The sequence below is a fragment of the Corvus brachyrhynchos genome, unplaced genomic scaffold (assembly GCF_000691975.1).
Source record: "Corvus brachyrhynchos isolate BGI_N302 unplaced genomic scaffold, ASM69197v1 scaffold1, whole genome shotgun sequence".
Lineage (NCBI taxonomy): Eukaryota > Metazoa > Chordata > Aves > Passeriformes > Corvidae > Corvus > Corvus brachyrhynchos.
In genome coordinates, this window is record NW_008237222.1 from 7,646,935 (window position 1) to 7,660,530 (window position 13,596).

The following is a 13,596-nucleotide window of genomic DNA, read 5'->3' on the forward strand; positions in this document are numbered from 1 at the left end:
TTTATAAAGATGAGGAGAAAAAAAAATCTATGATAAACAGCAGCTAATTGTAACCCCATTCCCATCCTCTCCTACCTCCAGCTCAAAACCAATATGATAATTGACCTCTGGAATATAAAATGGGAATCTTCTGTATTTACTTGATAGATTAGATCCATGTATAGAACTCTTATTACAACAGTGATTAGGCCCTTATTTATATACCATGAATAACTATCTTAAAAATCTGGGGAGCTTACTCATCTGTACTATGCAGATACATTTTTCACCATTTTCACTAAGAAAAAGGGTTGCAGGAGTGTTGGACAACACAGTTGACTGGATTGGAAAGATCTCAAAGAGAAGAACTATCTTCTTGGAAATTTATCCAGCTCTTATCACAAGGAGTAAACTCTATGAAAATCTTCACAAACCAATCAGGTCACATGATGTCTACAAAGCAGGATGAAGAGGGTTTAATAAATCACTGTTGCCAGTTCAGTATAATTCTGAAACCAGGATCTCATCTTAATGTGATGGACACTGAAGCATGAAAGAGGGTATAGTCACAGTTGAGCCAGCATTAACAACTTTCCTGCAAAATAGGAGACAAGGCAGGAAAACTGGTGATGTTTTCTCTGACAGAATGGAAAGAAATTTGAAATACTGATATCATCAAAAGTATTCATTTACTATGTGTCTCATATTACATCCTTAACTGGTTACTCAAAGATCACTCCACCTTTTGCACATGCACAAAGCCTTAATGAGTTTATAAGCTGTATAATTTCTGAGTTAATCACCAGACACTCTTAGCAGAGAAAGCATTGCCTTCTCCTGGCAGTAGCAGTTATTTTTTGAAGCTGTCATTCAAACCAGATGTCATTCAAACAGACCCATTCGCAACTATTTAAAATCTCTTTTTCCAATAGTAATGACTAGATTTTTGTTTTAATTTGTTCTTGCAGAAGGGTAAATGCTTCTAATAGTTGTTGCACACAACAATGAGGCTTTGAAAGAGAAGACGGAATGCTAGTGAACTCAATGAGTTGTAACATTCTTTTTTACTGTAGTTTTTGTGGTTGAAGGTGCATACATCTTCCTATTAATAAAATATATACGAAATAATGGTATTAAATAAATCAGCATTTCACAGATAAAGTACCACTGTGCCTACTATGGGGTTAATTTGCAGTATGGATCTTAAAACACTAGGGTTAGTATTCTGTCTGAGACATTCTAAATAATTTTGTATTTTTCTCCTCTTAGTAAAACTTTTGGAAATGTGATCAACTGACATTGTGCAAGAGCCTGGTCTCCATCTCTATTTCATTAGCTCTTACTCAGATAGATGGAATCTTTGACAGTTCTTTAGCCCTTGGTTACTGAAGACACCTGTAAGACAGAGTCAATTTTCTAGACCTGACAATAGAACTAACTTCTACATCTTCTTCTGTACCCTTAGAGTCTCCTCTTTCCTGTGGGAGTTTCATATTAGAAAGTACATTTCCGAATTCCATTTCAAGGAGCTTTTTCAATTCTTTTTCAGTGAACATCTTGTCAACTTTACCAATTCACTGACCCATGTTTCTCATGCAAACCTAGAAAATGCATGCAGCACACTGTACATTCCCCTATGTGACCATGGTTGGGCTTTGTTAACTGGTAAATAGGTTATTATTTACATCTGATGAATGATTAACCGCTCTGTAACAATGTAAGAAATTTGGCTTGTGTGGGCCAGCTCCTAGCTGAATTCAATTGCTTTTACTTGAGCTTGGTATGTGGAATATTTAGTAGTCTTCAGCATAAAAATCTTTGGTCAGGCAGGAAATGTAAATATTTTCTTATTCCTTACAAGAGGAAAAGGTCAAGTTTTACTAAGTTGCCCATATCACATTTCTCAATATTATAAATTTTATCAAAAGCTCAAATTTTTTGTTTTAAAAGGAATATTCATTTCTCCACAATAAATATATTTAGTAAGTGACTGTCTAGCGTAATAATCCTCTTGCTTTTTACTTTTGTCACAGTGTATAGTGTTTCACAGTGTGAACAGCAATAATGGTCATGTGTTCATATGAGTAGATTCATTTTGGCAAGTCTTGTTAGTTGACAGGTATGTAATACACTTGCCTTGCGGCTTTGAGACCAGGTTTCAAATACAGCCTTCAGTGAAGTGACTGAAAATCATTCAGATCTCATAACTGTATCAAGTGACAAGTAACGTGAATTCAGTCAGTATGTGTATGGGACCTGATGTACACTAGCCAGTCAAAAGTGCTTCCTTTTATTCAGTGCACTGCTATCTCTGACCATCAGAAGACACTTAAGGCAAGGGATTATGGCCAGCAACACAAATCTATCTTTCTAAATGTATTCATATCTTTCCAACAAGACATTTATGTGCCCAGCAGCTGTTTCCTTAGCTTTTGTACTCAGTGTCCACTAAAGGAACTCGAGTCCCTCACATATACAATAAGGGCACTGTACTAATTGTCAACATTAACTGCCAAAAGCAGAAATTCTATCAAGTTGATGTTGACTCAGACATGGACTTGTCCTGATTGGGTTACTCTTTAACGCTGCTGGACACCTCTCACTGTAATGTTTTCACTGTTCACCAAGGAGTGCCAAATGTTGGCATCTCATTCATGCTTGTCATTGCCATGATATCACACATTAAGCTCCAAGAGGAAACAAGATTTCACCTTATTCTATCACATACAAGGAACACGTCAGTCATGTGAACTCATGGTCAGAAAAGGAAAGTGGAATTTATGTCCAACAGCCAATGATCCTGTAGGCTCTAGGTAAGATATTTCATTCCTCTTTTTGTCCCAGCTTTATCCACTACAAAATAAACTTATGAAGAATAAGAATATGTGTGCTAGACACTTTGAGACGTACAGCTGGTTTACAATGTTTTTATCCATGGGCACAATGTACAGCATGTGCAAGTATGTTTATTTTATTATAAGCATTTCAAAACCCATTTTATTCCCCCAAATGTTTTCTTTTATGGAAAAAAGCACCATACAGATGGAGTGTCTTTCAACTTAGAAAGGAAACTCATTGCGTTTTAACTTTGTGGCATGATGAGTAGCATGGATGCTCCTAGTTGTAACATGGTCATACCAACAGTGGTAGAGGATACTGAAATGCATGGAGGGAGAGCTCTCATTACACTAGCAAAGAAGAAGGAAGCCATAGGAAAGGAAGAAGGTGGAATTTTGCTGTTCTCAGAGTTTTATGCTCCTCTCTTTCACTACCTTACTTTAAAGCTTTCTTACTCAGATGGTATATTTCCTCTTTAAATTCAGGTCTGACCTTAGAAGTTTTCAAGCCTTTCTGACTCCTGCCACATCTGTTTCCTTTCTACTTATTACACATATTCTTTCTTTTTTCTTTTTTTTCTCACTCTTGCATCAGTTTTCATATTTACAGAGTGAATCCTTCAAGATGTTTTCTTCCCTTCCTCTGCCCTAACTCTCTGTGAGTTCACTGAATCCCAAGGAAACATGAGGTCAGGTCATTACTGCTCTGCCACAAGGCTTTCCACTTTATCTCTTGGTATGTCTGTGTTCTCTGTGCTGTTTGCAGCTCCTCCCAATTAATTTTCATATGCTGATGTCGGTTACATAACAGAAGTAGCCACAACATTTGAGGGGGTGTTATTTTTATTCCCCATTACCTTTTAGGCTGTCTCCTCCACAGTCAAATTTACAATCTCAGCTCTTCCTTGACATGTTTCTTAATGAAAAAACTAAATAATCTGTAAAATAAATCATCTAGTGTGATTACATTTTAAGATTACTGAATTGTTGGGGTTGGTATCACTGACATTACTGTTAGGAACTTGACTACCATATCCTTTGGACTAAATCAAGATAAACCAGATTTTCCTCAGAGAAAGCTGAACAGAAGAAGGGAAAAAACATGACTTTCAAGTAAAAATACACTGTAGCACAGTCACCCCCTTTCCATGCTGTGTCATTCAAGCCATAATTTTGGGAAACTGTAGGATGTCTATTCCTCGTGCTGATAGCTGTAAGCACATGAGAATTAATTGTATGCGTGATCATTACTACCTGTAAAAAGTCTGTTTTAAATTATTTCAATAGTCCTGTCTTTTTTTTTTTTTTCTCTAAAATCATTGCAGTGATAATTACAGAAAAATACTATTCTTCCATAAACCAGTAATGTTAATGAATGCCTCAATGTAGTTGTCTTGAACCTCACCAGCATAAGTCAGGAGAGCTCACTGAAACCCAGTGACATTATTTGCAGCATCTGAAGATTTGGGGATTTGGGCCAGTGTAATGATCTTGTTCCATTGAGCTAATTACTATGGAAACAAACACAATAAAAATGAATAACATTCATAGTAGTATGAATAGGAACACACTGTAATTTTTAATGCTGAATTATAACTGATTAGGCAGGTAGAAAATATTAGATATTCATGCATCTCAGGCAACCTGCATAGAAGTTTAGGTCCATATAGAAACTGTAAAGAGAATTAATCTCTTTGTATTATTTACAGCATACAGAACTGAATTCATACTCTTGGCCTCATCTGCCTTGAAGCTTCTTTATCAGGATTGTTCTGTGTAGCAGCTTACCCATAAAAGATCCTTTACATACAAGTTTGAGAACTTCATAACTCAAAAAGGTAGAGAAATTAACCTGGCTAAACATCTTGTGAGGTATCTTCAAAATTTCAACATAAGTTCAAATGTTAGAACGTGTGACTTGTCATAGCATCTGTATTAGTAAACAAAATATTTGGGAGAGGCCTTTGATTCTGATGGTGGGTGGAACCTAGGAAAATGTGCAAAGAAAATGTTACTTGGGACATTTTCTTTGTTCTTTATCTTTCACAGATTTTACACCTCTGACGTTATAAATCAATAATAGAATAATTGTATAGATCAAGCATAGATTTATACATGAAAGTTTCCCAAAGATTTAATGTCCATTTTTTTTTACCAGAAGTGCATTTCAATAACAGGCCACTTTAAAAAAATGGCTACCACTTAAATCAAGAATCAATTAGAAACATTAATAAAAAAGGGCCTGTTAACTTCCATTAGACCCTAAATGAGCTTTTTAATCTCCATTAATCATGCAGTTGTTAATCATTGTTTGTATCAAGATTGTAAAAAACAGGGATTTAATTCCTTTCAAATAAATTAAAAATCAGCTTTGTTTAAAAACTACAAGCAAAACTTACCTAACAAAGGAGGAAGGGAATGTAATTCATGTGTTCAGTCACTTCTTGTTCATGGTCTGAGGTAAACACTGGTGGAGAAAAGAGTAAGCTAATTGGTAACTAGCATAACATCTTCATCTATGATGAAGACTCAAATCACAAAGCTATTTAAAAGGCCCTGACTCAAGACTGGGGCCTAGGGAATGTAGAAAATTACCCTACAGTTTTGTTGAAATATTTTTCTTTTTCATAAGGCATAGCTAAAGCATTGGGAAGTATAGGGTTCTTTCCTGATTATGCCCTACTCTTTGTTTCTAGAAATAATCGTAGAATCAGAGGATCATAGGATGTTGGAAGGCACCCTAAAGATCATCAAAATCTTAATGGTTCAGTGAACTTGTCAGATACAACTTGCACTAGCTGTCGTAGAGTGGTCACTGCCCACAGACCTCACAAATGGGGAGAAGGTTGCTTGATTTTTAGGCAGGTTGAGAAACCATCCCCAAACCTTCCTTTTCTGGGAATGGTGTCACCTGTTCTAATTCTATTTTCTTTTTTAAGTGTTATTATTGATGGTAGGCATTATTGCTTAAAAAAAAAAATAGAAAACTGTGATGGGTATAGTAGGCAAGGAATTAAATCTTCTTTAACATTTTCTGCATTCATTTTCTGTGTCTCTGATAGAAGATCTGTATCATCCACTGTGACACTGGCAGACTGAGAAGTAGGTAGGTGGGAATGAAAATACCCTGTGGGATTTTTAGGCTTGGGCAGTACAAAGGGACATAGTACTTCTCTCTGTTAAAATTCTATGCAAAAACCATTCAAATGTCAGTTTAATGTCCAGTCTTTTACAATACTCACCTAAGCCTGCCCTTTAAGGCTACCCCACCCTTAATTAACACCATCAGCAGTTCCCAACAAAATAACTATTTAGCCCAGACGTGAAAATATCCAGTTTAAAAAGCAGGGGTGAACCTTCCCTCTGTGTGAAATGTTCAAACACTCATGAAAACATCAGGCATTTTCTTCTTACTTGGCTTACAAATATTCTCCCTCTTACATACAAAAGAACGGGTACATTGCACAACAGCATTGGAGGGAGCCTGGGGGCAGCAGTGCCGTGCGTTCAAGAATTACCTTGGGGCTCTTCAAGACAGGCCACTGGAGGCGGAGGTGACACAATGAATTCAGAGAAAGTGGAGGAGTGCTGGCTGAATAGATTCTTATGCATTCTCTGTATTTAGTAATACCCACATATTGGCATTGACATGAGTTTCAGAGGCAGAAGGGTTGAGATGCAACATGGCATTCATAACGAAGACTGATAGAAGCAAAATAGGAACAATACTAAATGGGACATCATTAAATATTATTATGAGATAAATTTACTTAGTAGAAAAAAAAATTCTCCTAAGAACTGTGTTTCAAAGACTGACATTTCATTGCTTGGCACATTCCAGCAATGACTGAGAATTGAACAAAGACATTGCAGTCTAAGAAGATCAGGGAGCAGAATATTACACTTCACTTTTTAATGCGTGTGTGAGTTTAGTGTGGGCCGAAGGTAGGAGCTGATAAAGCAAGGAGGTGCTATGCAACCTTCAGTCAAACACACTCTGTTTCATAACTGCCAGAGGCCTTCTCAGGTGCTCCGGGTCTCTCTGGAAAAGAACATGGATATGTGCAGCTGTGTGCAGGAAGGACCAGCTTATTTCTCTGGGGTGCTTACTCTAGCCAGAACAGAGACCTCCACCTAAGAAATGAAAGCTCCTAACAGCAATAACCTGAGCCATCTAGACCTTATTGTATTTTTTAGATTTTATGAGCTCATGAAAGACTTTCAGGATTAATCTTTCAGCCATAGTTAAGACTTGAGGGCAAGGGTGGAGGATGTGCTAAATATAGCAAAACAAAGAGATATTCACTCTCCTGGAGGGAGTATGAAATTATGAAAATCCCTGCAAAGGCTCCACGTTCTCCATAGGGTATGCAACACAGTACGTTTTGGAACACAGACATTCTGGTAGAAGTACTGCTATACAAGTGCTAAGCCACTCAGTAACTAACTCCAAACCTAGGCCTGATTTGCCACACAACACTAGAGCTACCCACTGCCTACATTTATTCAAATGCAGTTGATTTGAGCTACAGAGATTTCCTTAAGCTTCTTCCAATTTGTTACTACTGGAAACTCAATTACCATGTAACACCTGAAGCCCATTCTGAACAAGTCCCTCCGTCCTTTCTGGTCCTTTCCTGTTAGGCCCTTCGGTTATGTTTTCCCAGGTGCAGGCAGTTGGTCTTCCAGCCATACTTGTTTACTCTGGATTTTGAACAGCAGTTGTATCTCAAGGTGGAAAGTGTATCTATGAATATGGTGTTCTCAAAATATTGTTCAAGGCTTTGCTAAGGTAATAGTTGTCCTTCCTTAAGGTAAATTGTGCTATAGTATTAGTAGGGCCTTCTTAACCTGTTCCATCTTGATGCAGCTGTTTCACCCTTCAGTAGCCCGAAGGCCGGAAGAAAACACGTATCACCACTCCTTTTTGATATGTCTTGGTGTGATTTACCCCACCCTGGTGATGTTTTGTTGTGATTGCTTGGCTTCTGCAGGCTGGGCGTTACCAAGCATATTCAACATTCTCTGTCCTATCTGAGTTATAGAGATTTAAATGCTAATTTAATGAGTTCTGCATGAAACAAAGGTTGTCTGGCACCTAGGCAGTCCTTTACCAGCAAGAGGCTAGGATCTCTCTTCCTTTTGTATTTGTCTTTCGTTAGTCTAATTAGAAGACTTATGCTACTTTCCGACAGTGGGGTGACCTATTTAGTCTTCTGCCGAGGACAACTGAGTGTTCAGTGGTTTGCTATTTATTAATATTCAAGAGATGCCATCCTATCTCACAGAAACATTTCCAGTTTGGAATAGGACACTGTTCAGTGAAATTTGGTAGCAGTTTTCTGTGCTCCTTTCTTCACAGTGCTTCAGTGCACTCTTACCTCGCTCTCAGCTGCAGCTCTTTGTACTTGTGCAAAGAACAGGTGGGGGCAAAATGCAGTTTGGGATGGTATGAATTCATATGAGCTTTCTGCTGAGGTAAACAAATGTTGCAAGCAAGGAAGCAAAAGTAAATAGAGCCTTGCCTCTTTCTTGGGAAAGACCCTGGGAAACTAAAACCAGGGCAGCCATACAGGGAGAGCTATTGGCCCTGGGAAAGGCTGGTATTGAGGTTTTCAGCTCTGTCTTCAGACATCTTTGGAAAGCAATATCTGAAAATGAGGTAGTTTATATAAAACGTCGGAAAATCAGAGTTATGGTGTTGTAGAAACAAAATGTGTGTCTTTATTGCAAACCTCTGCTCTTGGTGCAAAAGTGCCAACAAAATAACTACTCATATAGGTCCAATTGAAATGTTTTCTTTTTACACTTGCATTTTATTTCGTACCTTACACAGCCCAGTCTTCTACAATTCATCTGAAATATACCTTTGAGTTTCCCTGTAAGTTACTGCCTTTCAATGTGAGATATTTGAACTGACTGCAGTATGCGTCCAGCTTGGGTGAAACTCTTTTTGGAGTTATCCTTACTGTCCAAATAGGCAGCTACACCCACAAGCTGCGTGCTTAACATAAAAAGGTAATTATTCCCAGGTTTCTGCGGTTCTGGTTTTATGTTGCTAAAGATAATGAAGTGGCTGGTTTTGGTGATTAAGGTCTTGCACTCAGAAACTACCAACTTTTTGGTCTCCTAAGAAACAGCAGTTCCCAGAAATTTACCTTCCATGAGAGTTACTTGAAATGTTAGATTCAATTCTTTATTCAGTGAAGAAGGAAATTTTTTGAAATTAAATCTTGCATAGATTTTCATTTCATATTTTATCAAATCCAAGTATTTTTTTACTATTATTTGAAACAAAATATAAAAATATATCCTTCTTCCCTGTGCCTTCTCTCTTCTCCCTGCCTGTCTTATGGAGAAAAAAAAGAGACATAAATAGTATCTAAAAAAGGAGACTTAATTGAAAAGTCACTTTAGGAAAAAATCTTTATCCATTTGCAAAAGACCATTTTTGATAATCTGCAAAGGCAACTATGGTGACCACTTATTTTTATCCTCTGAAATAAAAGACAACTCTTTCATCTCCAGTTTCAGCACTGTACTGTGCCCAAACTGTTTAGCCCACTAACAGATTCAGCAATTCACAATGAGTTCTTGCTAAGGGTTTTTTTCTTTCTCATTTATCAATTATTTCCTATTTTCCTGCCAAAATAGAAAAGCCAAATGCATTGTAAAACAAAATGTCAGATGTTCTTGCTCAGACACTGACCTTTGACAAGCAATGTGTTTGTTCTGGTTTTTTTGTGAGACAAAGTTAGAGAGAAGTGGTAACTTGAATAGAGCCAATGTAAATATCTGGTGAAGTCAAACAGCAGTGTTCTGGAACACCTGCAGTTATCTGAGCCTCTTATGCTCTGCAAAATAAAAATACATATAGTGAAAACCAATCTTAATATTCAAAAGCAAGAATTGAATTTCTGCGCTCAAGCTACATTGAAATTATGAGAAAAACACCTCCAGGCACCTTCCTCAGCTTTCATACCTCTCCCTCTTAAACAGCCTCTACTGAATCGATGGTCTCTACCGTACAGTTGAGTTGCATGCTTTGAATGGCAGAAGTAGAATGTCTTATAAAGTTATAATCAGGTTAGATCTCACTAATCTGGGTTATAGCTCAACTGTGAAGGCTCTTTTGAGTAAAATCATTTCTTTATTAATGAGATTCAGCCCAATCTTGCTGATAAAAATTACTTTAAAAGATGTCCCTTTGCTGCTATTCAAATGAATGGGAGAAAACGGTGGGTGTTTTAAGAGCTGTCTTCCTGTCATATCAGGATGGATCTCATTAGTGAAGGGAATGATTTTACCAGGAAAGAGCTTCTACAATGAGAAAACATAGCCTACCATAGATGAGCAAAATTCAAGTCTAAAAAAACCCCTTAAAAATCATCTCACTGCTTGCACTCAATAACAGGAGAAAGGAAATTTCTTTCTCTTTCTCTCAAAAAAAAAAAAAAACAAAAAGGAAAGAATTTTTTTAAGTTGAACTGGACAGGATCTCATTAATTGAGGAACTATTTTACTTAAAAGAACTACCAGAATTATTGTACTGTTCAACATAGATTAATCAAATCAAACAGGATTGTGGGGAGAAGGAAGAAATCGACTTAAGAAATTGACATGGAGGGGTTATAATCCACAGATATTTTTAAAGTAGCTGGCACACATTTGTCAAGGTAAACTTTTAAACCAGTGCCTGGAACCTCAGCTAGATGTGACCAACCACAAGTGACTGACAAAAAAGGCAAATACAGTGTTAGAGCACACAGATTTTACAATAGCTTGATTATCCTTCTCTTTGGATGATTAGCAGGACAGGCAAAGGGCCATAGACTTTTTAGCCATACTTGTTTCCCCTTGCTATCAAAAGAAAGACAGTTTCAGCTGGGTCCTGGACTGCAGTCAATGTGGGAGTCTGAGCTTTTTCCTTCTCACCCTTTCACCCTTTATTGGGTTATGAGATTCAGCTAAAATCTTGCAATGAGGTATCTCAATTAGCATTGTTCTGAATGTAAAAGACAGTGTTGATAAAGAAAGGTCCTATGGTGAAGGAGTGGATATGGTTATCTTCATCTCTAAAGCACTTCCAGAAAAGAGAGACTGGGAGGGTGTACTGCAGATGTGCAGTTCAGAGCACCATCTGGACAGGAGCAGAAATCTGGAGAAAACTTCACACCCAGCTCGGAAAATTACCCAAGACTGGAAGTATCTGTTTTAACAAAAACTAAGCATAAGAGACTGTGTGTCTTTCATGGACTGTGATTGGCACTGCCATATTAGACAGACAACAATAGTGACTGCAAAATCATATAGATAGACTTGTACAGTATCTCTGGTTTCCTACTACAGGGCTTTTCTAATATTTTGATGCCTTTATTGTTCTCTCATAGCACTCCTCCATGAAGCAATATAGCCAGCTGCAGATACTTATCCGAGCTGCAAGCACAAACCTAGACAGGAATCAGCTTTTGATTTAAATAGCCCTAAATTAATTTGAATCACTCTAAGACTACACACACCTGTGCCCATGGATGCCTTTTGCTGTGTTCTGGCCCTGGAACTTTTGCAGTGATTTCTCAATGGCTCCGTGCAGCAGCAGCTCCAGAGTTATGGAAAGATCAGCATGTAAGTTTGTGTTCACCAGAACCAACTTGAGAGGTGTTTTAAGATTAATATTCCCATTATCACCACATAGCAAATATTAATGTAATAAACACTCATGCTTTTTTCAGTGTGCTTAAAATAATTTCTGATCAGCAGATTATTGAACATACTTGGAATTTAGTAAGCTAATTGCAAAGAAAAAAAGAAAATGGATAAACTAGATTTTGTGTAGGGCATGTTTTAATTTTTTTCCATTCAAAGACTGTCAGATTCTTCGACATATCTACAGGCTGGAATTTCTGTACACCTTAATATATATATACAGTATTTATAGATTTACAGTCACAAATTAACTCAATAACATACTTTACAATAATTAAGGTTAAATGTATTTTTATCTCTTTCACATAAATGCATCATTTCAAGCACACAAAAACACACCAGTTCATACACATGTGAAAATCTATAGTGATCTTTTATTTCACCCTACCTCGAGGTGGGCTGGACTTCTATCATTCACATTTTTATATATTCTGAACATGTTAAAACAAATCTGTCCATGTCAAAAAAGTGAATGCCATGGACTTTATCTTTCCAGATGAGAAAGCTGCTCTGAGGTCTGACTGGAGCTATCTGAAATGAAAACACTGTAGGTGTATCCCACATTAAATGTTCAGCTTGAAGCTAGCAGTTAAGCATGTCACATTATTACATGCATAATAATATGATGAGCTGAAATGACAGAATGCCAGCTTCCCACCAAAAATTAAAGCAACAAACACGGATTTCTTCCAAGGGTACCAATGATAACAGTGCACAGTGGCTTTGGGAAATGAAAGCATGTGCTGCACAGGCAAAAGGACGTACCAATGGAAATATTTGAGAACCCAGCTGTCTGGGGAATAGACCTGCTTCTCTGGTGTTCTGAAGTGCTACCAGGCCAAGCAAACTATCTGAAATACCATGTTATGGTTAAGGAACACACCAAGTTTTAAATGGTGCAGCAAGTAAAGTAAGAATGGCAAAGTCTGTTTAAAACAATCAGTTTTAGCTCCTTTCACTGAAATAAGATTTAGTGTACTCTTGACTGGGTCTTGATACCTGCTAAGGAAAAACCAGATATGCTTGGTGCATTAGAAGACAACCTTTCGGGGAATCTTAGCACCCATTCCTTCCATGGAATTTTGGATCTGTTTTACACTCGTGTAGGACCTCACAAGGTTGATCAAGTTTTAAAAAGATGCAATTTAATTAGGTTAATATTTTATTTATATTACAATTTCCCCCTAGTCATGTCTAACAGAGGTTCTGCTTACAATCTTGCCAAATACTAAAGAACAAATCAACAGAATCTAAATATACTTTTTAAGAAGATGTTATCTGGATAAAATTTACATTTGAAAGTCTAAATTTGCATTTCTCTCTATCCCCCCAAATATCAGCTTATTAAAAATAAAAGTTTCCAAGAGATCTTTTGGAAGCAAAACTTTTCTTTTATTTTTAGAATGATTTAAATACTTTTGCTGGTGTATGTTTTATATAATTTTGCTGCATTGCATCCTAATTTTAGTTATCATAGAACTGTAATTTTTTTTTCTTCTTGAAGTAGAAATAGGACATTGTTTGTAAACAAGCAATCCCAACAAAAGAAATATATTCTTACTAAAAGCTGAAAACAGCCAAATCTCATAAAAAAGGTTAGTCACCAATCAGAGGTCTTTCTGCATCACATACATGACTGTTAATTGGAGCAAAAAATCACCCCCAAAATTCACGTAAATCTACTCTAGTACACAGTTGTAGTACTTGGCGCTGATTCTCAAGTGTGAATCTCAGGTGTTCCAGTCCTGTCACGCTGCCACAGGACTTCATCCTGTGACTACTGGATGTAACACTTTCAGGAAAGGATTTGCTTTCCAGCAAAAGACAGAAAGTATTCCAGGGCCATTGAAATCTGAGTAAAAGAGGGTAGCAAAATGTTTTCTGTGTTCCTAAGAAACTAACACACATTGGCCCCTTTTTTCCATGTTGTCTATGTATCCATCACTTGTGCAAGTAATAAGGTAGGCATTGTTATAAAATAATGTATTACATTATAGTTTTGGCACTTTATTGGTCAAATATAAATGACAAAACAGTGTTTTATTTTACTCACAGCAAACAAAGAAAATGACAT